Here is a 25,418-nt window from a genome sequence, read left to right as displayed (position 1 = left end):
GGGGGGAAGGGCGGCCCGGCCCTAACGGTCTATTTCAAGGTGACGTCACCTTCTATAAATAGCTGCGGCCACCGCCCCGCCCCAGAGTCGCGCAGGCGCCGTGCGAGTGCTGCATTTTACCGCCGCAGAGGTGGAGGTGCGAGAGGGGAGACCCGGGGTGGGGACTGCGGAGCCGGGGCGCGGGCCGCGGGCCGCGGTAACGGAGGCCTCGCAGGCCGCGCACTGTCACGGCCCCAGCCGGAAAGGCGGCTCGGAGTTCAGGATAGACGTCTGGCTTGAGGAGGGACCCAAAAGCAAATACACTTAGTGCTTGGGAGAGCCAGGAGGCCGCGTGCCCGAGGGGCGGGCGGACAGACTCGCGCCCGCCCAGCCTGGCGGTTGGGCTTCTGTGGACCACACCCTGCGCTTGGGTCCGCGCTGGCCGGGCGGGGTGGGGTCCGGTCTTGGGGACAGCCCCACGCACATTCACTCACGGGGTCCCCGCCCTGGGAGGTGGCCTTATCCCTTCCACCACGGGAGGAGGGACTGAGAGGCCCCGCTGGAACGGGTAACACCACACACCTGCCAGGAGCTGGCCTGGTGGTATAGGCCGTTGCAGGCATATGCTGTTTAATGCTCACAACCCCACCCTCGTGGGCGCTGCTGGCTTCCCCATCTTTCAAAGCCAGAATAGTGACGTGCTGAAGGTTCCACCGCCTGTAAGTTGTGGCACGATTCCCCCTGTGGGAAAGAGGAGAGTGGACCAGCTGTTCACTGAGCCCAGTCCTGGTGTTCCACGCTGAGGACCCCTGGTGCCAGGCCCTGGGGAAGGGAGGAAAAGCCCAGTGACTGAAGCCTGGCCAGACTTAATAAAACATGCCAAGGGAGGTGCAGGAAAAGGGAGGGACCTTTTGCTCGCTGAGGATCTTATTGAGTGCCTACTGCATGCTCAGCACTGGGGAAAGGAGTAGCTACAGAGCAGGATACAGTGCCTGCCTCTGAGAATCAGAGACCTAAGTACTCAAGAGCAGGTGGGCCAGACGTTGAAGGAGGTGAGTCAGGGAAAAGGTCTTAGGGAGTGGGGTCCAGCAAGGGCGAGGGCTTGGCAGTGAGGAGAGAGTCCTGGCAGTGGGACCTGAGGTTGAATAGAACAAGATCATGGAGTGTTTTCAATGCCAGACTGAAGATCTGAGGCTTTACCCTTGGGTGATTGAGAAGTACCAGAGACATGGAAGAGATATTTTGGGTCCAGATTCTTGCTCTGCAGGGTCAGATGCATTAGAATGGAGAGGAAGGGGACTTCCCTGGTGGTCCAATGGTTGGGACACCACACGCCCGTTGCAGGGGCCCGGGTTCCATCCCAGGTCAGAGAACTAGATCCCCCATGCCACAACTAAGACCTAGCGCAGCCAATACATACTTTTTAAAAGGTGGGAGGGCCTCCTGGTGGCTCAGTGGTAAGGAACCCATCTGCCAATGCAGGAAACATGGGTTCGATCCCTGATCCTGGAAGATCCCACATGCCATAGAGCCAACTAAGCCTGTGTGCCACAACTATTGAGCTTGTGGTCTGGAGCCTGGGAATTGCGACTACTGAGCCCATGTGCCCTAGAGCCTGTGCTCCGAAACAAGAGAAGCCACTGCAATGAGAAGCCACACACTGCAACTGGAGAGTAGCCCCGCTCACCAAAACTGGAGAAAAGCCAGAGCAGCAGCGAAGACCCAAGGCAGTCAAAAATAAATTTTAAAAATTATTTGAAAAGAAGGGAGAGAGAGGGACTGTAGAGGGGTCCTTTTCTGGACCTGTCTACCACCTGTAGAACTAAAACTGTTTAAAGTACTGTAGAGTAGGAGAAATCCTGGAATGTCAGAGCTGGCAGGACCCTTAGATTCACCACTGTCTGACCCCTCATCCTGCATCAGGGGATGTTGAAGTCTCGGGGAGGAGGGGTTGGCCCCAGTTTGCACAGCCAGCAGAGCCAGGGCCTCCACACTAGGTCTTCTACTCCTGGGCTGCCTTCTTCCTGCTGTGATGCTGCCGTGAGGACCCATGACACAGCATTTGAGTGTATGTCTGGAAGGAAGCCCCCACCCCAGGTTTCTCCATGCTTTGAAGAGCCACCTTTGCTAACTACAAATGGAATCAAGGTTAACAAACCAGGCTGATCTTTCCCCTAGTGAATATCTTTAAAATGTGTGATGAGTGACTGTTAATTGCTCAGTTGTGCCTGACTCTCTGTGACCCCATGGACTGTAGCTCCCTAGGCTCCTCTGTCCCTGGAATTCTCCAAGCAAGAGTAGTGGAGTGGTTTGCTATTCCCTTCTTCAGGGGATCTTCCCAACCCAGGGATCGAACCTGGTTCTCCTGCATTGCAGGCAGATTCTTTACTGTCTGAGCCACCACGGAAGCCCAGAGAGTAATAGATACTAATTTATCATACATTGGGGGCCCCAAGAGGATGGGTTCCTGTGAGAGGTAGGAGGAGGGCAAGCACTGGGCGGTGCTTCCATAGTTCCTTCCAGTCCTTAGACAGATTTGAGCCCTTCTGGCTTCTGATCATGTTGGACTGAGAGTGATTTCAAAACAGTGAAAATCAGGTAGACTGGGGCATTCTAAGTAACTGATGTTGACATTCATACATGTCATATGGGGAACACTGGTTCTCCCATAAGGCTTTTTTCTTTACTTCTCACAAAACATCACTGTCTCCACCTCCCACCCACCCCTCAATCCAGTGTACTCTGGCTCTACACCCACTCCTCCACCTAGTTGGCCCTGGCTGTGGCCACCAGTCCAGGGTCACTGCACAGTCCTCCCCTTCCTGGCCCTCTTTTCTGCACTTGGCACAACTGCTCACCCCTCCTTAGCAGGTTCTCCTCTTAGCTTTCGTGACCTGCTTCTCCTGGCTCCTCTATATTGCTCCAGCCGCCCCTCTTCCGTCTCCTGTGTGGGCTCATCTTCTCAGCCTACACAGAAATGCTAGGGCTTCTCAGAGCTCTGCCCAGGCCCTCTGCCCTATCCCGGGTGACTTCATCCTCGCCTGCTCTTGAAAGGAAGGGAACTTCTACCTCATTGCCAGCACTGGGCCAGGGGCTTTGCAGAGGTGGGCATATCTTTTCCCTCAAGATAGTCCCTGTAAGGTCAGTAGGACCTCCATCCCCATCTAACAGATGAGGAAGTTGGCTTGAAGATATTCCATGACTTGAATAAAATCACGCAGCTGGTAGTCAGCAGACCCAGGATTCAAGCTCAAATCTATCCACCTCCTGGGCCTGATGGCCCCACAATGTCTTGAGGTGTAGCTGAGAAGGGGTCAAGGTGTGACTCCCCTTTTAGCGGTCATTCAGATTGTGAAAAGCACACACAAGCCTCCCTCTTGTAGCCTAAACACTTAGCAGCATCCATCTCCTTCACCCTCAGGAGAGAGCTGCCTGCTCCCTAAAGTCTGGTAAACAGAGACCAAGATGACCACCTTAGACAGGTTACCTACTCCTAGAGCTCAAAGTCCCATCAAGCAACGTTGCTTTTGAGCAATTTCCAAGAGGGCCGCTGAACCCGGGGATGGGGACTGATGATCACGGTCAGACACACTGTGTGGCCCCTCGAGCTCGGAGCAGGTGCCCAGAGCAGGGGCCAAGTACGCTGCATCCTTACCTAGCAGGATCTCACCCGGGGAACAGAGCAACACTCTCCCCACTGCTACGTGTGTGACGGAGATCTGGAGATCTGGGCTTGGGTTTGCTCTCCCGGTTACCAGATGAGCACCCTTGGGAAAGCCACCTGTCAGGAGAACTGACCACCCTGTTTCTTAGGATTGGGGATCAGCAAGAACAAGTTCCCACCCCGCCTGCACCAGCCATCACAGCTGTAGAAAATTCCATGCCGTGCCCCACCCTGAGCCAGTGGTAACGACTGTTTCTCACGCGGGACTGGATTTCCAAAGCATCACCAGAACCCTCCGCCAGAGCCCAGTGAATAGGTGACCCAGAAAAGGCACGCCCTGCTTTTATTTTTTTTCCCCCTGCTCTGGGACACTCTGAGCTCCCTGTGAAGTCTGGACACCAAGGGACGTGTTACAAAGAAGCCCTAGTATTGTTCTGGAGAGACGGTGTTCACACTGTCGGCATGGTTACCAGCTTGAGCAGGAGGGGCCGCCTGCCCACAGATTTGTGTCACCTAGATAGAATTTTCAATTTTATTTTTCTCCCAAATTGCAAGCCTCCTGCCGCTTGAGTGACCTGGCCGATTACAAGCCAGGGATGATATCACCAGCAGCAGCAGCAGCAGCAGCTCTCGCTGTTAATTGCTGGCTCTCTGCCTACCTTGGGGATAAACACTTGACCCCCCTTGGACCAGCTCCCCAAGTCCTCACATCATATGCATGAGGAAAAGGAGACCTAGAGCAGTGAGGTGCTTGCTCAGTGGTCAAGGCGGTCACCCCCGGCCTCCTTGCCCACACCCACTCTCTGCCAACTGGCCAGGCCCTTTTGCAGATACCAACTTCCACCCGCTGTGTCGAAGGTCAGATTTCAGGATCTGAGCACACAGATTTCAGGATCAGCCAGAGTATCCTGCTGCTCTTTGAAAGCCCTCTTTGGGAGCAGATCGGCTTCCACGGCAGCTTTTGGCATTAAGAAGTGCGAAAATGTCCTGGTAGCTGCAATCTGTGAGCTGGTGGGGAGCTTGGAGCCCCGTTCTCAGCAACCCCCATTCACTCCCCCCGCAAGCTTGTTCAGTGGAGCTTGGCTCTGGGGAAGAAGGCCAAGCTGTCGCCTATAGAATCATAGTTAAAATGAGAGCAAAAAAGGCTTCTGCTTCAGTTCCACAGATGGTCAAGGAGCTTGTGTTTCTTAGCCAGAATTTTCTAGATCCTTTGGCTGGAGCCATCTGGATAATTGCCTTCTGTGTGGTTCTCAGGAGGTGGGCCCAGGTGGGAGAGGCTGTGGTGGCCCAGGGAAAGCCGGAGTGCGGTGACTTCCCTTCTAAGAGCCTTCGACTTCCTGGCTATGAAATGGGAGGCTTCTGTCTTTTTTCCAGCTCTGAAGGTTTAGGGTGTGACACCACTGGAAGTTCCATAAATGACATGGCAGCTCAAGAGGATGAAGCAGTGATGCCTCAAAGGCCCAGTGTCTGGCCCACATCTACACAGGGAGTGGAAGAGGGTAGCAGGACCTACTCCTCAGCAGGCCATGGGCAGCGAGTGGCCAGTGAGCTCCCACTCAGTCAAGGTAAGGACAGTGTTGTTGTTCAGTCAGTAAGTCGTGTCCGACTCTCTGGGACTCTGTGGATGCAGCACACCAGGCTCCTATGTCCTCCACTATCTCCTGAAGTTTGCTCAAACTCATGTCCATTGAGTTGGTGATGCTATCTAACCATCTCATCTTCTGCCATCCCCTTCTCCTTTTGCCTTCGATCTTCCCCAGCATCAGGGTCTTTTCCAGCGAGTTGGTTCTTTGCATCAGGTGGCCAAAGTATTGGAGCTTCAGCTTCAGCAACAGTCCTTCCAACGAATATTCAGAGTTCATTTCATTTAGGATTGACTAGTTTGATCTCCTTGCAGTCCAAGAGACTCTCAAGAGTCTTCTCCAGCACGATAATTCGAAAGCATGAATTCTTCGGCGCTGAGCCTTTTTTATGGTCCAGCTCTCACATCCGTACATGACTACTGAAGAAACATGAAGGTTTGGTATTTCCGTTCCAATTTTACAGAGGAAGAAGCTGAGGCCCAGGAGGTTAAGATTGTCCCACTGCAGCACAGGGAACGGGGGGCGGGAACCCGGATCCTGACCCACTCTACCACCATCACCATCCTTCCTGTGCCTGCCCTGACCTTGTGAGCACCTGAAAAGTTCTTTCGGTTGTTGAGCTGCGCACGTAACTATCATTAACTGCTGCTTGAACCATAAACTTGGACGTGAGGGTGAGAGCTGATAAGTTTCTACCAAGGTTCTCTGCCAGGCAACTGTGCTCAAAAACAGCTTTTCCTCCCCAGTATGTTAGTAGGAGGCAAGCAGATTGCTGCAGCCTTCTGTCTGCTTCCAGACGACAGTGGTGGGCTGGCCCCGACTCGGGAGGAAAAGGGATCTAGAATCGCCAAAGCCAGGGGAGAAGCCTGACTCTAGGGGGCTGGTCTCTGCAGATGGCCCTGAGTGGCCACTGGGGTCATAGGTAGGAAGGCCATTTTCACCCTTAAAAGATGCAAACCCCTCTGCCTGGCCCTTTGTGACCTGGCCCTGGCCCACCTTTCCAAACTACTACCTACTGTATGGACATCCTAAAACCAGGGGTTCACAGGCCCTGCCTGCAAGTTTCTGCCGACTTTCCCATTCTTTCACCTCTTCCTCTAAGTCTAACACTCAGCTGAAAGCTCACCTCCTCTCAAGATCTTTCCCAGGTCTCCACCAAGAAGCACTCTCTCCTTCCACTCACTCCCACCATGACTCTGGTATCCACCACCTGCATGGACTTCTCTTGGTAGGATTGGTATTTCCTGGCCAGCTACTAGGCATCAAGCCCTGTGTTATGCAATTTAATCTTGTTTAATCCTCATGACAACTGTGATGTGGGAGCGTCCTCTTGTACCCATTTAAACAGATGAGGAAACGGAAGCTCTCATACCCAAGGTCATGGAGCTAATGGGGGCAGAGTCAGGATGTGAACCCTTGCGTAGTCAGGCCTTTCTGACTACGAAGTTCACGCTTTTTGTCACTTTTACCAGCTGCTTCCTAAAGGAAGTTGGCATTTCCTGCGTAAAAAGTAAACACCAGAGGACAAGCCTGCATTTCATTTCGTTCACCATCTAGGGGTCCAGGGTGCCGCTCTTCATGAATGCTCAATCAAACCTGATCACACCTTGTGCCTACTGCACAAATGCCGCTACAAAGCACTTCCCTGGTGATTCTGGGGGTTGAGAACCGCCTTGCAATGCAGGGGACGAGGGGTTGATTCCCGGATCGGGAAACTAAAATCCCACATGCCACAGGGCAACTAAGCTCGTGCGCTGCAACTACTGGGCCCACACACTCCAGCTGGGGAGTCTGTGTGCCACGCAACGCGAGGCCCCATGCACCGCAGCTAAGACCTGACACGGCCAGATAAGGAAATTTTTTTTTTTTTTTTTTTTTAAGAAATGCCACCACCAAGATCCCTCTTTGTAAGTGACCAAGGTCTTCCAGGAGGGGAATGTGCTTTATACTGGCTGACAGCTGATTGGCAGCCTCGTGGAAGATAAGACAGGAGGGAGCTGAGGGAGGAAGGCAAGATTGCAGGGCCCAGGAGGGGGCTTCGGTGAGGAGGAGGTGGTCTCCCGGTTGAATTTGGCCACCTTGCAGTATCTTGGGGTATAAGATCCGGAGTTGCCTGACGGGGCCTCAAATCCCAGCTCTTCTGCAGTAGCTGAAGTAGTCTGGACAAATCGTTGCACCTGTCTGAGCTTCAGTTTCCTCGTCTGTAAAGTGGGTTTGTTGCTCACCTGGCCGCTGATGCCAGGAGGAACAAGGATGAGGAAGGGGGTGGGTGCTGCCTGCCTGGCACTTGTGACTGCGCTGTTACCTCCTTTACGTGAGGCATCAGAGGACCAGCCCAAACCGAAATGCCCTCCTCATGAAATCTCTGGGCCCTGCAGGCCTGGGGAGCATACAGAACTCACTGAATCACAGACTCATAATAGCAGTCCAGCAGTTAAGACTCTGAGCTCCCGATACAGGGGGCCCGAACTGTGGTGTGGAGAAGACTCTTGAGAGTCCCCTGGACAGCAAGGAGATGAAACCAGTCAATCCTAAAGGAACTCATCCCTGAATAGTCATTGGAAGGACTGATGCTGAAGCTGAAGCTCCAGTACTTTGGCCACATGATGTGAAGAGCTGACTCACTGGAAAAGACCCTGATGCTGGAAAAGATCGAGGGCAGGAGGAGAAGGGGACGACAGAGGATGAGATGGTTGGATGGCATCACCGACTCAATGGACATGAGTTTGAGCAAATTCCAGGAGACAGTTAAGGACAGGGAAGCTTGGCATGCTGCAGTCCATGGGGTCGCAAAGAGTCAGACATAACTTGGTGACTGAACAACAACAGGGAACTATATCCTACCTGCTGAAACGATCTGGCATGGCCAAATAAACAAATATTTAAGTTTTCACTATTTTTCCTGACCAGGTATTGAACCTGGGCCCCCTGCATTGGGAGTGCAGAGTCTTAGCCATTGGACCACCAGAGAAGTCCCTAAATAAATGCATTTTTTTTTTTTAATAATAAGGATCTTAGAGACAACTGAGGCTGGCTTTCCTACTCTGAGACCACACTGCATGATGGGCGGTTAGCTAGCTCTGCCGGCAGATGAACCTGGCTCCAAATCCAGCCCCCACTTGCTCTGTGGCCTGGCTCCTCATCTTTAACAAGAAATTAAAAATAATTCCTTTGCCACAGCTCTGATGTGAGGATCAGAGACCCAGGCTGGTGTTAGTGTTAACTATGGGGAACTGAAGCTCAGAGACGGAAGGAAATTCACTCATAGTCACACAGGAGATTCCCAACAGAGCAAGGCCTAGGCCCTGCCCCCTCCCCCCACAAAGCCAAAGCCTGGGCTTGTCCTTGGGCAGCTGCAGCCTTAACCTCAAAGAAGGCTGAGGAATTCACACTGAGATCTCTCATGGGATTCTGGGTCTCAATGAGCTGAGACCCCAGCTGGGTTGCCTGTGGCTGGAAAATGTCAGAGAGCCCAAGTCAGAGCCTGGGGTCTTATGTCCAGCTGGGGTCTGATCCGCAATATTACCCAGGGCTTGTGATGTCACCCCCTCTGAGCCTCAGTTTCTATGCTCCCCGAATCAGGGTAAGGATCCCTGACAGGGTGAGGAATTCTATGAAGGCACAGAGCTATTTTCATAAGAGCTGCTCCTGAGTTCTCCCTGGGCATCAAACCCTCTGCTATCATTAGCTGTGGCTTCCTGGAGTCCTCGTAGCAGCTGGTACAGTGGAAACCCAGCTGCAGGTAAATGACCAAGGAGGGATAGAACTCGGGTCTGAGATCTGATCCTAGTCCTTCTTGCTAAAACCCTCACCGTCCTCTTTTCAGACCTAATGGGCTCCTTCTTTGGGTTTAACTTAATCCTAGTTTCCTCTGGGAGGATCCCTTGGTCACAGGCAGGCTGGGGTAGGCACCTGCCCTGGCTCACAGCATGGGTCTACCGTTCTACATTAAGAGAGTTTCTCCCTCTCCACCACCAGACAAGAATGTCCCGTGATGAAGGACCTCGTCACCCTCATGACTGCCTCCCCAGAGCCTAGACCTGTGCTTGGCATACTTGTTGTTCAGTCACTAAGTTGTGTCCAACTCTTTTGCAACCCCATGGACTGCAGCATGCCAGGCTTCCCTGTCCTTCACCAACTCCTGGAGTCCATTGAGTCAGTGATGCTATCTAACCGTCTCATCTGTTGTACATGCTTGGCATACAGCAGGTGCTCAATAAATATCTAATGAATGACTGAACACATCGTGCCAGCATCAGGATGCCACCGGGGTCCTGAGGGAGCCGGAGAGATGGGAGGAAAGCTCCTGGACTCCTGCCACGTCTTACATTAGTGGCATCTTCTCCAACAGCCTGACCCCAGGGACACCATCTGAGCCAGCTGAATTCCGGGCACTGCTTCACCTTGGAAAGGAGGCCACAGCTCTCTAGAGCAGCCCGGTAATTGACGTCACAGCAGTGCCGGGAGCGGCCCCGTTAATATTTAATGAAGACTCCACTGCGGCAGAGCTGCAGGCTAGGAGGGCTGCGGGGCCATGCTGAGTCCCCACATGGTCGTGAGGAGGGCACAGATGGTAAAGTTTCCTAAACCGGAAAGCCCCCCCATCAGATGAGCATCACAGCAACAAGTTTTAGTCCCCCGGCTTAACTCAAAAAGAGCCAGGGTATCACGTGCCTGCCATGGGACAAGGAGACTGCTGACCAAGCCCCGGCGATAAATGTAGGGGGATTAGGGGCTCCCGGGGACATTTCCTGGAGATGGTGGGAGGACAGAGCCCTGGCGCCGACCGGTCCCAGACTCCACCCCAGGTTTGCCTTGCACAGCTGGGCAGCAGCTGCACCACTGAGCCTCAGTTCTCTGATCTGTGCAATGGGAATCATGATACCCTCCCCGAGAGGCTTTTGTGAGAATTGACGGAGATGAATGTTGTAGATCGGGAAGTTGCTGGTGGCTCAGTCGGTAAAGAATCCGACAGCAATGCAGGAGACATGGGTTTGATCCTTGGGTCGGAATGATCCTCTGGAGAAGGAAATGGCAACCCACTCCTGTATTCTTGCCTAGAAAATCCCATGGACAGAGGAGCCTGGAGGGCTTACAGTCCAGGAGGTCACTAAGAGTCAGACACAACCAAGAGTCTAAACCACCAGCAGTGATGTAGAGGACCCAGCCCAGCACACAGCAGGACCTCAGCAGACAGGGTGCCTTCTCCCAAACCAGTTGTGGGGGTGTTTCATGCATTCATTGGCTGGAGTGATTTGGGAAGGGAAGAAAGAGCAAGGGGGCGAGGGAGGGGAACTTGGAGCCAGCTGTCTCGGGTTTGGACTTGTCACTGTGGTGGGGCAATGTCCCAGAGAGACGTCAGACGGAGGATGGACAGAGTGCCCAGGGTGGCAGGAACAGAAGGGCCCTTGTGAACCGTCTCTTGTGATTATCTATCTGACCCCTTCACTCGACAGAAGAGGATGCCGAGGGCCCCGGAGGGAGCAGACCAGCCCGGAGGCTCACACTGCAGAGCCGGGGTCTGACCTCGTCTTTAGTCACCCACCTGAGAGCATCAGCTGAGGGATTTACCCAGGGCCACCTGCATGGAGGCAGGTGACGCAACGAGAGGCCCTGTTCCCTGTCCTCTGCGTCTCTGGCCTGGACAAAGCAGGGCCTCATCATCCCACCCCCTTCCCAGTCTCTCGTCAGTGTGTTTTCCCACAAATCCTGGAAGTTTCACAAAATGTAAATCCAACCATGTCATCCCCTGCGTAAAACCCCTCTGTGGGCCCAAACTCAGGGTTTCCAGACAGGATGCAGGAGGCCCCATTAAAACTGAATTTCAAATCAACAAGTAATGGTTTTTAGTATAAGAATGTTCCACATATTGCGTGCCTATAATTATACTTAAAAATGTATTTGTTGTTTATCTGAAATTCAAAGTTAACAGGACAGCCTGTATTTTTTCTTTTTTTTGCTAAACCTAGCAATCCTATGCAGACTACCTTCAGGAAAATGCTGGAGTCTTTTAACTGGCCTCCAAGGCCCACTTTGACCCCATTCGTGCTTAGTCACTCAGTTGTGACTCTTTGAGACCCCATGGACTGTCACCCACCAAGCGCCTCTGTCCGTGGGATTTTCCAGGTCAGGATACTGGCCATTTCCTTCTCCAGGGGATCTCCCTGACCCAGGAATTGAACCAGGGTCTCCTGCATTGCAGGCGGACTCTTCACCAGCTGAGCCACCAGGGAAGCCCTGTAAACTCCTCCTTTCCCCTCTCTGCTTCAGACACAGCTCTTTGCTTTTACCAGACAATCCCCAGCTCTCCCTCCCTCTGGCCTTTGCAGCTGCTGTTCTTCCGCTGGAACCATCTTGGTGTTTCCACGCCTCTGCTGCCCCACTGTGCTTGACCTGACATCCTTCAGGCCTCCAAAGGATCATTGCTTCCTCATGGAAGACTTCCTGGCTCTCCAGGCCTGGGTGGTACTTCCTCTGGGCTCCCACCGCACCTGGGCAGGTCCCCCGTCTGTCCTGGTGCCTTGATGCAGACTAGGGATTCAGCAGACATTTGTTGCATTGGATTGCTAAACCCCACGGCCCCTCACACTTTGCCTATCAATGGTTTCGCCTTTATCCAAGTTCTTTGCACTCAGATATCACCTCCTCAGAGAGGCGTTTCCTGACCATCCTGGCTGAAATAGGAAACACAAACCCCATGTCCCAGCCAGCCACTCCCTGTCCCATTACCCTGTCTCATCCAGTCCACAAGTCCTCGGTGTTTTTTTTTGGCCGTGACTTGTGGCATGCAGGATCCTAACTCCCTGATCAGGGATCGAACTCACGTCCCCTGCATTGCGAGCACAGAGTCTTAACCACTGGACTGCCAGGGAAATCTGTTGTTCACAACATTTACTGCTGTCAGAAATCACGAGTTATTCACTTGTGGTCCATCATCCATCTCCTCCACCAGGCAGCAGCTTCCCTGAGGGCAGGGCTATAGGGACACGTTCCTGTCCATCTCCCTAGCTCCTGTGGGGTGTCTGGCCCAGGGAGGATGCTGCAGACTTACTGATGCCAACTCCTGAGCCTGCCCTTTACTGGTGTGGCACTTGGGGTGCAGAGGGATGGGCGTGAGCTCCCGCCTTCTGTGTCCTCCAAGAGCCTGCCCTTGGGAGGGCAGGAGGGCAGGCCAGGTGGCTGGGCTGGGTTTCAGGGGCAAGAGCTTCAGGGAGCCCAAGCTGAGCAGGAAGGAAAGAAATCTGCCAAAGCATTCATTTTCAGCTGGGGCTGAGATTCCGAGCAAGGACACCACAGGGTTTTTCCTTCCTCCAAGTTGATGACTAAGTACCAGCCACCCAGCACATCCTCCTGAAGGATCACACAAAACTGAGACCCTAGGCCACAGGAGATGGTGTAGGGGGCACTGGGTCGCTCCTCAGGGGCCAAGGATTTCTAAATCCCTAACACAAAGTAGATCCTCTGAGCCTGCCTTCTCCAGCACCGAAAAGATCCAGCCACTGCCTCCACTGTGGAAAATGCAGACGCCAGAGCAACAGCATCTGCTCTCCGATGCCTCATGGAGCTGCCGTTCTGCCTCCTGTGGGGGCAGAGAGCCCGTCACATGTTGAAGTCAGCCCGCTTTAGAGTCGGGTGGCCTCCTGTCGGAAGTGTGGCCGCACCGCCACCTGTGTGACCTTGGCATGCAGGCCGACCTTCCTCGGAGCCAGCCTCTGCATCTGCAAACAGTGGACAATGAAGACCCAAGGCTGCAATGAGGAGTCAGGCAGGCCCTCAGCTCAGATTCAAGTGCAGAGCAACATTAAACTGACTGTAATGTTTGTGCGTGTATCTTCTTGCGTCCATGTAGCAGGGTGGGCAGCAAGGTTTGCAGTGAAACAAGGACCTTTCCTGGGAACTGGAGCCGCATTTAAGAATTGCCTGGCAGGGACTGGAGTTTTGATGTGAAACCCTTGGTCCATGTTAGAGACATTGATTCTATTCAGCAACTGTTCTCTAAACAGATGAGAGAACCCCTCGGAGCATCCCTTCAACCCTCCTGGGGGCCCCTGGTATGGATAAGCCAGTGGTTTGGGGGTAGACCCCTGACAAGGATTCAAGAGGCCTGGGTTGGAGGGCCAGCCCTGGCATGAATATACTTTGTGACCTTAAAGCAAAGTCTATTAAAAAAAAAAAAAAAAGGGACCCCTAGATTTTCTATCAAAGACCCTCTAAAGCCTTTATTTAAGTCAGGAAATATAATGAGGGTTCAAGTCCTAACTTGTAACTTGTGTGACTTTGGGCAAATGAATTAACCGCTGGCACCGCTACAGATTTGATTTTTCCTTCCATGGAGACGGTAGCCCTGGGGCAAGAGGATTGGGAACGTGCTGCAAGATACAGGATAGATGAGAAGAGAAGAAGCTCAGCAGCCTCCCAACGCCCTGGGCAACCAAGAACTGGCCCACCTGACTTTGAGCTGAGGTGGGGCTACCTGTTCCAGTTTGCATCCCCTGCAAACAGCCCTCTGGATCTCAGCCCCACCCCAGGTAGAGAGTGACTCAAATTGTTCTGCAGAGACTGGTCCCTCTGCCCCTGTTGCCATGGCGCTGCAGCACCAGCCTGGCCAATCAGGAAGGAGACGTGTATCTGAGCCTCTGTTGCTAAAGCCAGAGCAGGACACCCAGCCAATGGGAAGGGCGGCAGAGTGGAGCCACCATGGAAACCTCAGCCCTGAGGTTCCAACCGGGTTTTTGTCTCCATATCTTGTATGCGGGGGTTGGGGGGTGGTGAGCGGCTAGGCTGGGTTTACTGAATTCCTTTTTTGCAGACAGCATCCTGCAGCCTGTGGAGGACACCCAGGAGTCACAGCAGGGGTGCATGACAAGAAGACATCTTCAATGAGTCAGAAAGGACTCCAGCTTAGCAGGACATAGCTTCAGATGTCCCCTTCATCACTCTTCCCCCAGATGCTCAGCATCACCTGTCTGTGATCTTACGTTATCCCCACAGCTCTGCCTAGCCCCATCTGTCCAGAAGCAGTGGTAGGCTGCAGAAGACTCCCCACCCCCAAAGTAAGAAGAGGACAGTGGGACTAACCTCAAAGGGTGTTTTTCTGCCCCGTAGCTTTGTGGTTCTATGAAAACTGTTCCCCCTGTTCTGCTACATGTGGGGTCAGGCAGGAGGAGAGAGAAAAGGATCAGTCAGACACAAGCGCTGCCCCTCTGTAAAATCAGAGGATGGGGCAAGCAGGCTCTGCGAGTCCTCTGAGCTCACATGCTAGACTCGATACTGATTTTTTTGTTTTTGTTTTGTGAATATTTATGTATTTGGCTGCGCTGGATCCTAGGTGCGGCATGTGGGCTCAGTATGCAGGATCAGCGTTCGGTGCAAACTCTTAGTTGAGGCATGTGGGATCTTGTTCCCTGGGCAGGGATTGAACCCGGGTCCCCCTGCATTGGGAGCACATAGTCCTAGCCATTGACCACGAGGGAAGTCCCCTTGGTGCTGTTTTAACCTTCAGGCTCTAGATAAAGGGGATCTACAAGGAATAACTTTCCAAGGGGGAGCCTTGTAAATAATGCCAGTGGACACAAGTAAGACTCAGGTTGCTTTATGCCCTTAAAATGCCACATGCCTCAACTAAGAGTTTGCACCGAATGCTGATCCTGTCCATTGCAGAGCCGAAGCTCACAGAGGTGAAGCTGCCCCCTCAGGTCACACAGCTGCCCTGATGCGGAGCCAAGCCTGGAAGGCTAGCTAGCTTCCCAGCCCAGCTCTGCCGCCTGCCACGTGCAGTCTCCTCAAACCAGCCTTCCCACCCCTGAGCAAGCATGCGTGCGTTCGGGGAGGGGTGCACGCCCACACTCCCGACATCCTTATTTTGCAAACACAGACATAATAACAACCGCAAGGGAAATGTGTCCCACCCCTTCCCCCGCACTCTCGCTTTCACTCTGTTGCCTGGCAACAGCTCCATCCAGAAACCTAGGTATCATCCTAGGCAGCTCCCTCGCCCTCATTCTTCCCACCAAACACATCGCCCAGTCACATCCCTTTATCTCCTAAAGGCCTCCTCGCCCACTTGTCCGCTCCCCACCCCTTCCCAGCCCGGGGTTCCATCATGGGTTTCCTGGCTTCTCACAGGTCTCCTGCTGTTACACCTGCCTGTCCCACCCCTACTTCCATTTTCTATAACCACAGCCAGACAGTCTTTACAAAATTTAAATCTGATGCTGATGCTTCCTTAGAACCTTTATGGATGAAAATTTAAATCCTAAACAGGCCCAGGAGGCCCTGCATCAACAGGCTGACACCCCACCCACAACTTTGTCTTGCCCTGGCGTGTGCTCTGCCCTCTCTGCCTGGAACATCCCCCAACACACTTCCAATCCTTCTAGTTACTCCAGCTCACCCATGAGTTCTCACTTGCTTGGGGAGACTTTCTGACCTCCCTGAATAGGTCGAATCACTCTGGTTTGGACTCTCCTGGCACCACGAACCCATCTGACTGTGGCACTTCACAGTTGCAGGTTTATACTTATTCATGTCATTATTTGATTCGTATCTGTAAGCCCTGTCCCACTTGATGTAAGCTTTAAGTGGCTTTTTCTTGCTCTCTGCCTGAAACATACAGATGGAAGAATGGATGTGGGTATTGTTGGATGATGGACAGGTGTATGACTGGATGGAAGAATGCTCTCACTTTCCCCGGGTCACTTAGATCTAGTCATATCTCCCTCTATTCTGAACCATTCCCATTCATTCAACATGCACCAAGCACCTCTCATGTGCCAGAAATGTGACCGCAGAGCTGTGACAGCCCAGGGAAAGAGAGATTGCTCTGCCCTGGAAACTTAGGTAATAATAGCTACTTGCTAGACCCATACTTGGGCTTCCCTGGTTGTCAGACGATAAAGAATCTGACTGCAATGCAGGAGAACCCAGGTTCCATCCTTGAGTTGGGAAGATCCCCTGGAGAAAGGAACGGCTATCCACTCTAGTATTCTTGCCTGGAGAATTCCATGCACAGAGGAGCCTGGTGGGCTATAGTCTTTGGGGTGGTAAAGAGACATGACTGAGCAAGTAACAACAGACTTAATAGACCGCTGTATGCTCTCCTCCCGGGAAGCTGCCCACCCTTTCCTCTCTACTTGTCCAGCCTGGGAAGTGTCTCCAGGTTCAGTTTAAGTGTTACCTCCTCCCCTGATCATCCGTCCTCAGAAACACCCCCGGCTCAGAAGTCTGGGCCACTCTTGCAGGGCTTTGTTGGTAAACTGCTACACACGATCCTTTCTCTGTGAGTCTTCTGCTCTCTGCTGCTGCTGCTGCTAAGTCACTTCAGTTGTGTCCGACTCTGTGTGACCCCATAGACGGCAGCCCACCAGGCTACCCCATCCCTGGGATTCTCCAGGCAAGAACACTGGAGTGGGTTGCCATTTCCTTCTCCAATGCATGAAAGTGAAAAGTGAAAGTGAAGTCGCTCAATCGTGTCCGGCTCAGCGACCCCATGGACTGCAGCCTACCAGGCTCCTCTGTCCATGGGATTTTCCAGGCAAGAGTACTGGAGTGGGGTGCCATTGCCTTCTCCTGCTCTCTACCAGAGTCTAAATAAGCTCCCCGGGGGCAGGATTCACCCTCCTGGAAGGTCTCACTCCTTTTTTGAAACCTCATGGGACCCTGAGGGTGACAATGATTACCCCATTTTAAATAGGAATCAGACTTGCCCAAGGTAACACAGGTAGTAAATGGTGCAACTGGTGCTGAAAGCAGGTCGAATCTAAGACAAAGACTCTTAATTGGTCCCCCCACCCCGGCCCTGGTCAGAATATTTTCTCTACCAGCCCCTAATGGAGCTGCCCCAGCTGTGCCTGGACAACTGTGATGGGGTGACCCGCTCTGTGGTTGAATAATTGCCTGTCAGAAACTATTCTAAGCCCGGGACATGCCCATCTGAAACTGCTCCCCAGTGACCCCAGGATGCAACCAGAACAAGCGTGTCTCCCCTTCCACACGGCAGCCCGTCAATAATTCACAGCCGGCTCCTGGGTCTCCCCTGCGTTTCATCCTCTCCATGGAAGGGCTGCAGAGTGGACAGAGCATTCACCCCCACTCAGCTGCTGTCCACAGACCAGGAAATTTCAAAAGAAAATTAAGTAGGTAATTTGACAAGTGGTGACATTAAGAGGAAAAAAATAAAGACGGAAAGAAAACCTATCTCAACCTCCATCACCCTTGTTTCATAAAAGAAAGGGCATCTTGACACACAAAAAAAGGAGGGCAGACAATCTGAGAATTAATTTAGCTTTACAAGAACTCCCTGTAGTGTCCCGATTTTTCTCATTTTGGCACATTCTGGCTCAGAAGGAAACACCATCAGCCGGAAAAACAAGGGCATCAGGACCCCAGAGTCGCCCCGTTTCCAGAGGGAAGGAAGAGCTGGATATCTGGCCGTGAGCCGGCCAAGCTCAGGGAGCCAGACAGACTTCCCCATAGAGTCGCTGCTTCATGTCCCGTTTCTATCTTGGCTTCGCTGAGCAAAGGCTCTCCCGATGCCTGCGACCTTGTGGGCACCGTGTGGAAGAAGGCAGCCTGCAAGCAGGGGCTGCCCCTGGCCACGCTGTGAGCAAGTGGACCCTCCTGGAAGTTGGGAGGGCTGTTCCTGCTCTGTGGCCGGAGGCTGGTGAGAGAGGCCAGTTGGTTCTGCAAAGGCAGCAGAATTTTCTCTCGGGGCGGTTGCGTGTGCAATCCAAAGGCTGTCTCCCCACTCCTTCACTTAATATTTACCGTGTGCAAACACCGTGACTGCAAAGGTGACACAGGATGACTGCATCTCTGCTCTCGTGGAACTTAGGGTCTCGTGGGAAAGGCGCACATCCACCCAGGGCAGGCGTGCGTGCCTGCTCGTGGCGAGACATGGGTGGCAGAGAAGTCTCCCCGTGCCAGGGTGGAGGGGTGCAGGAGGGACCCCCTGTCAGGCGTCTCGGGAGGCTGAAGGGCCATGACCAAGTGAGGAGGCCCCAAGCAGAGGCAAGAGGAGAGAAAGGTCATTCCAGGCAGAGTGCCTGGCATGGGACGAGCAGCAGTTGAACAAAGAACTGACATGAGGGGACTTCCTGGTGGCCCAGTGGCTAAGAATCCACCTTGCAACTCAGGTTCAATCCCTGGTCGGGGAACTAAGATCTCGCATGCCACAGAGCAACTAAGCCAGCGCAACACAACTAGAGAGTCTGCATGCCACCATGATACATCCCACATGCTGCAATTAAGCCCCACGCAACCAAATAAATAAATACTTTAAAAAAGAAGAAGAATTAACATGAGGTTGGTGTGATTACAGAGGGTTGAACAAGAGGGAAAGTTGTGCAAGGTGACGCTGCAGAGGGAGGTGGGCCTGCCAGGCTGCTCCCAGGGGTTTGGTCTCTTCCCAAGTGGAATATGAAGCCCCCGGAGGGTGCCACGCAGGCAAATTGGCCAGATAACTCCAGTTATTACCTGGAGGCAGAGAGGAAACAAGAGTCGTGTCTTTCAAGAATCAAACTGGTGCCAATGGTGGTGAAAATCGCAGTAGAGGTAACAGTGGAGAAGGAAACGGCACCCTACTCTAATATTCTTGCCTGGAAAATTCCATGGACAGAGGAGCCTGGCAGTACAGTCCATGGGGTTGCAAAGAGTCGGACACAACTGAGCACACACGTGCACGCGCGAGCGCGCGCACACACACACACACACACACATTCACCTATGAGGTGGGCACTGTTACTACTCTCACTTTACAGTCCGCAAAACCGAGGCCCAGAGAGTTAAGTAACTTGTCCAAGGTCACAAAGCTTGTAGAGGGTAGAGCAGGCAGGTAACTGAGCGACCTCTGAGCACCTTAAGAAATGACTGCAGTAAAGAAATCAAAAGACAGGGGAGTGCCGTCTTGCAGGAGAGTCTGGAGACAGCAACTCAGGATGAGCCTGACGTGAAACTCGGGCCCTTGTGTTGGGTTCTGTGATCGGGCACTCATTGAGCACCTACTGCATGCCAGGCACCTTGTTACTGTAAGTACTGAGGCAGGAATGGAAAACAGTCCCCGAACTTACATCCCGCTGAGGAGAGGAGACAGCGCGAGAAGGGGCCAGTGATACGGGGGATTACAGTGACGTCAGAGGCTGCAAGGGAGACGATGGGAGCACGATGGGCAGTGGAGGGCAGGGCGAGGGTGTGTCTCTAGACACGGGAGTCAGGGAGGGCGACAGCTGACACCAACAATGAGGAGGCAACGGAGCCACGATCCTGGGAGGAGGATTCCAGGAAGAGGGGAGAGTCGTGCAAACCCTGAGGCAGGAGGGGAGAGTCATGTAAAGGCCCTGAGACAGGGGCAACCTTGGGGCATCCACACAGCAGAAAGAGGAGGCACTGCATCTTTCAGAGCGAGGAAGAGTAGGTGAAAGAAGCGTTCAGAAGCAAGGAGTTGGGATTCCATCCCGTTGATGGGATGCAGGAGGACCAGCCAGGGGCTGCTGCTTCAGATAAAGGTGGAGATGGGAAGAAGGGTCACAGTACGTTTTTGCTAGTGGATTAGATGTGGGGGTGGAGAGAAGGAACTAAAAGATATCTCCAAGGCTTTCAGCCTGAAAACTGGGCAGATGATGGTTGTTATTGTCATTCAGTTGCTAAGTTGTGTACAACTCTTTGCAACCCCATGGACTGCAGCATGCCACCCTCCTCGGTCCTCCACTATCTCCTGGAGTTTGCTCAAATTCACGTCCATTGAGTCAGTGATGCTATCTAACCATCTCATCCTCTGTCATCCCCTTCTCCTCCTGCCCTCAATCTTTCCCAGCTTCAGGGTCTTTTCCAATGAGTCAACTCTTCCCATCAGGTGGCCCAAGTGTTGGAGCTTCAGCTTCGGCACCAGTCCTTCCAGTGAACATTCAAGGTTGCTTTCCTTCAGGATGGGCTGCAGATGATGGTACAGTGACTAAAACTGGCACGGCTGTGGGAGGAGCAGGTTTAGGAGGTGCAGGGAGGATGCAGCTAAATCAAGACCTGTGTTTTGTTTTTTGGTTGCTTCTTTTTGGGGTCACACTGCATGGTTTGTGGGGCATCCCTGACCAGGGACAGAACCCAGGCCCTTGGCAGTGCAAGCGCAGAGTCCTAACCTGGATCAGCAGGGAATTCCGAAGAGCTGTGTTATGGACACATCCAGCTCGTTATGCTCTCAGGTCTCTAGGGAGGGTCAAGAAGGCAGCTGGACAGACAGGCTGGAGTTCGAAGTCAAGGCTAGAGGTCTCAAGTGGAGACTCACAGGCATGCTGATGGTGGTCAGAATTACAGGACCGGGCCACCGGGGGAATGAGACGCAGAAAGGAGGTCGAGGGTGCCTGGGCTGGGATTCTCCAACGGGAAAAGCTTGGACAGCAGCCCAGAGGCCAACAAGGGAGGTCACAAAAGAGACACAAGGAAAGCCCACCCGACCTGGGTCTGCACCAACTACCCTTGTAACCTTGGGCAAGCTGCCCTTCACCTCCAGACCTCGGCTTCCTCTCTGAAACCAGAAAGGGGGGCCCCAGCCCCACCCCCACCCAGCACTGAGGTGCCTCCAGCCCGTGGCCCCTTGCCGGATGAAGAAACCGAAGTTCAACCTTGCCCACCTCGCTTCCAGGCCTCCTACAGTCCGGCTTACGTCAGATGAAATACAAAAATATAGCAAAATCCAGCCCAAAGGGCCACCAGCCAAGGGGTGGGTGCCAAAGCAAGATCGTGGTGACCTGGATTAGAAGCCAGACTCCCCCACTTGTCAGCTGGGTAACCCCGATCCCCAGAGGGTCCTTATCTGTAAAACTGGCCAGTGGTCCCCAGCATGAGGGGGTGTTGCTAGAAAGGAGCCAGGTAGCGAGTAGAGCACCCACATGGCTCCAGGCATGCATGCCTCCGGGCCAGCGCCTTTCCCCCTCTAAGGAGATTCCTTCCCTGAATCAGAAGAGAGGGGTTCCAGGTGCCTCTACCCTGGCAGGATAATGTGGTCCTGCTGCATTCAGGCCCGGGGCTGCGGGCTCAGCGTCACCCCTGCCGCTCACCTGCAGGCACGTGGCTGCCACGGCAGGAATCAGGCGTCTGCAGAGACTGGCCAGTCAGTCATCTGCTGGATCCTGCCTGGGGCGGGCGCCACGGGGACTAGAAGGAGGGAGTGGACATGGGCTCCTGGTCTGGCTGTGGCTGTGGACCAGCACCACTTTCCAGGCATCATTAGCGTGACTGGCAAAGGGCAGTGATGTGACAGCAGGGAAACACTTTAGCAGAGAGCAAGCTGGAGCTCGGGCCAGTGTGTTCAGCCTGATGACGGCTCCTGGCTCGGTGTCTCCTGGAAGCACCCCAGAGGGAGGGCGGGTGGGGGAGGCAGAAACTGCAGCCACTGGAGCCTGGATTCCTGGCCCGGCTCAGTCACAATTAGACTAATGACTCCACTTAGGGGGCACCTCCCCCATGCCAGACGCCGCGCCAGTGCTCTATGTAAGGGCTTGTCAAACCCCTGCAAGGACAGTGGACATGTTCCTACTGAAAAGATGAAGAAACTGAGGCAGGGGGAGGAGAAAGACTTGCCCAAGGTCCCCCAGCCCTCAACACACCCCTGGAGGATGCACCAAACAGGTAGAACCTTTGTGAAGCCTGCAAGGTCCTGTGTGATCCAGCCTCTGCGACGACATCATCCCCCACTACCCCTGAAGCTTCCTTCTGTCACAGGGTCCAAGTCTCCTCCAGCCAGGAGCTCCCCTGTTTACCGTCTCTGCCCTTTGCAAGCCCTGCCATCCACCAGGTCTCCACGGAGGAGCCTCCATGAGCCCCATTCTCAGTCAGGTGTCTGTCAGACCTCGCACAGTGGCCTCTCCATGGCCTTTGGAGCATTTTTCCCACCTATTTTTATTTCATAGTCATCACCATATATATTTGTGTGGCCTTTAATCGTGCCCTTCTCCCTCCTGTATCCACTCAAAGCCTGGCACATAGATGGGTCTTAATGTAATGATGGATGGGAAAGTGGAAGCTGAATGTGTTAACAGTGAATGAGCCAACAAACCACACACACCTCCCTCCTGCAGTGATGGGCTGGCTGTGGCTCTGCCCGGAGACCAACCCCCTTAGAGCCTAAATCATAAAACTGGGTAGAAATAGCATCTTCCAGTCACAGGGATGCTGCCCGAGGCAGCGAGCACAGTGGGAGGTGGACCCCAGCTCCCTGTGTGGGTCCCCACACCAGGCCGGCTCCTCTCTGTCGTCCCCCAGTCTCAGACCCCAGCGGTGCAGCTAGGCGCCCGCTCCTGCAGGAGGCGGTGGTGAGGGGTGGGCCGACCTGCTTCTTGTCTCACAAGGGGAAGTGTGTCCCATTTCACTTCTGCTTTGAGGCAAGACACATCCTTTGTGTTAGACCACCCTGGAGCGTTCTCATCCTCCCAGCACCAACAGCCAACGGCGGCCAGTGCGGTGGCCAGGCCCTGGGGAGCCTGGAACCCAGCCTGCACCCCTGTGTGGGAGTCCAGGCTGGCAGCCCTGTCCTCTCTGCTTCCAGGACGCGGCCGCCCCGCCCTGGAAGCCCCTGTCTGTGGGCTGCTGTCTCCCACGTCTCCACCCTGGGGTGGAGAATCCTGAGTCCAGTCCTTCCTGTGTGTGCGCGCGTGCTCAGTAACTCAGGCAGAGTCCCTCCCGTTCCCTGAGGAGCGGGGGTGGGGGCGGGGGTGCTGTCCTCAGGCCCCAGCACCCGGACAGTGGATGCACACCGGCTTGGAGGGGTCGAGGTTACCTTTCTTCTGCCTTCTTTCCTTCCCTTCCCAACCAGCTGGTGGTAACCTCTGGGCACATTCAAGTCAGAACTTCTGGATGGGCACAACGGCCCTCGCCCAGCTGCCCTGTACAGAATTACGCCCCCTCTTCTATCTGTCGTGCTTTACGCATCTGCTGCCCTCCACCAAGAGTGCAGGGCCACCTTGGTCCAGCTTTGCATAAATGTTGGCTGAACGAATGAATTCAACCCATTCTAAATGAGCACCCATGTGGGGTGGGCACCCGTGTGTGGTGGGCACCCGCAGTGAGGGTACACGGTGAGGGAGATCTGCTCTCTGTTCTCGAAGAGTGTATACACACCTCGAGAGGCAAGCCACAGGTACCACAAAAGGGAAACACAAGAGCCACCCTGAAAACCAAGTCCCAGGTTGCTTATCCAGGCTCCATTCCCATCCCCCTCCCCGGATTAGCAACCTGGGATGTGAGACTCCATTCCCACCAAGGCTGCTGAAGGACCGGGAAGGGGGCACCAGCCCTCTCAGCGCTTGGCTTCCTGCCAGCTAAGAAGGGAAGGTCTGGAGTCCCGTAGGCCCCTGGGTTTCACCCAGACTCGAAGCAGAGGAAGAAGTGCTCAGAGCGCCAGGGGCCTCCGAGAACGGCGCTGCAGCTCCCCTTCTCCTCCCACCCCCACGGGGAAGGGGGCGCCTTTTCGGAATGCGGGTGTGAGGATCCACGGAGAAACAGGTGGCTCTTGCCACAGCCACAGAAGCGGGCAGAGGTCAAATGTATGGGCTGGAGGCACTGAGTTATCAGCGCCCGCACATTCCAGGCCAGGCCTGGGGCCAGCCTGAAGGCAGGGGCTGCCTGGAGCGCTTGCAGGCTGACGTCAGGGGCTTCAGGCCAGACCGGGGGAGCCTGGGGGAGAGGAAGGGCCCTGCCCACTTCCCACCAGAGCCCACGCTGCACCTCGGCGGAAAAGTCAGCTGGCACAGAGGGCCCCCAGGATGGAACGGTGGCTGATGCCTGCCTGTCCTAGCTCCCTGGGGAGGGGAGGGGTGCAGGGCAGTGGACGGGGCCCGGCTGGGCTCCGGGTCCCACAGACCTGATTCCAGCTGCAGTCGGCTGTATGGCCTGGGTGTGTGGCCTCGGGGCTCCCACCCTCATCTGGTCGTGACAGCTGTTGACAAGATTACAGGATGGAGAGGCGTGGCGTGTGCTACACTGTGCAGAACACAGGAACGCGCAAGGAATGGTGCCACTATCGTTTCACGCATCTCAGGTCTTCCAGGTAACCGAAGGGGCCTGTAGCCGGTTTCTGCTGCCTTCTCCCCGACTCCCTGCACGTGAGCAGCGCCTCGGTGTCTCAGATGTGTATCGTGTGCTTGTTTCTTGTAGAACCCGAACCTTCCATCTTGTTTTGATGGGTCTCTTCCAACAAACGGGCTTCCCTGGTGGCTCAGACAGTAAAGAATCTGCCTGTAATGCAGGAGACCCGGGTTCCATCCCTGGGTTGGAAAGATATGGCAGAGAAGGGAATGGCAACCCACTCCAGTATTCTTTTGCCTGGAGAATTCCGTGCACAGAAGAGCCTGGTGGGCTACAGTCCGTGGGGGGTCAGATGAGTCAGACATGACTGACCGACTTTCACTTCACTTTCCTACAAACAGGAGATGGGCTTCTGTGCCTCTCTGATGTAGAACTTGGCAGTGTTGGCCCAGCCTTTGGGGGGGGTCCTGTGCCTTTGGGGTCCCATACCCTGGGCGGTCCTTGTGGCTCTCCATCTGCCCCTACTGCCATCGAGCCGTCACTTGTCATTCACCCTGATCCCGAGTCCTCTGCCTTCCGGGGTGCGACCTTTACTCTGCTTTGGTCTGAGAACCAGATTTCCAGGTGGGTTGGGGACGCAGGTGAGGTAAGCGGGAAGAAGCCCAGAGGAGGGGTATGGGGGCAGGGCTTCTCAAATGGACCATCGAGAGCTGGGTCACTTGAGCATCACCTACAGTGCAGAGTCCAGAGCCCCCAAATCAGAATCTCCAAGGGACGCTGTGGAGCTTGCAATTTAAGGCGCTCCTGGGCACAGGAGCCTTGAGGAACCACAGCTGGGACTAAGGCGGCCCCTTCTGCTCTGAAGCCCCGCGGCCTGAATTCTTGATGCTTCAGTAACGGGATGCATTTCTTTCCCCGCCACGTTTTCCACATCCCACCCCCATGTGGTTCTTCACCCCAGGCTCATTTCTACATCCGGGAGGCTGACAGGTGCTGCCCAGGTGTACAGGGGGCCTGTGTGCACCCCCTGCCCCTGGTGCAATCACCGAGCTGGGAAACGTCTCCAGAGCTCCCAGCCTCGGACCAGCATCCTGTTCCCAATGGGCGGGAGCAAGGAGGCCCTTCTTTCCCTTCTCAGCTCAGAGACGACTTTCAGCGAACTCATAGCCACACGCCCCAGG

General features: G+C 54.3%; 1 long non-coding RNA gene across 2 annotated transcripts; it reads left to right on the top strand.

The window, feature by feature from the left end:
- Positions 1–4: 4 nt before the first annotated feature.
- Positions 5–11,062, top strand: LOC133229117 (uncharacterized). 2 transcript variants are annotated; one of them, XR_009730483.1, is made up of 4 exons: positions 5–1,031; positions 3,793–5,208; positions 9,578–9,665; positions 10,683–11,062. It is a non-coding gene; the product is annotated as an uncharacterized LOC133229117 (long non-coding RNA). The 2 variants fall into 2 exon arrangements; XR_009730484.1 differs by having other exon boundaries at positions 3,793–11,062.
- The last annotated feature ends 14,356 nt before the right edge of the window (positions 11,063–25,418 follow it).

Source organism: Bos javanicus, chromosome 17 (assembly GCF_032452875.1).
Source record: "Bos javanicus breed banteng chromosome 17, ARS-OSU_banteng_1.0, whole genome shotgun sequence".
In the NCBI taxonomy this organism is placed as follows: Eukaryota; Metazoa; Chordata; class Mammalia; order Artiodactyla; family Bovidae; genus Bos; species Bos javanicus.
Note: the sequence above shows the minus strand (reverse complement) of the source record. Positions and strands in the feature narration are given on the sequence as shown.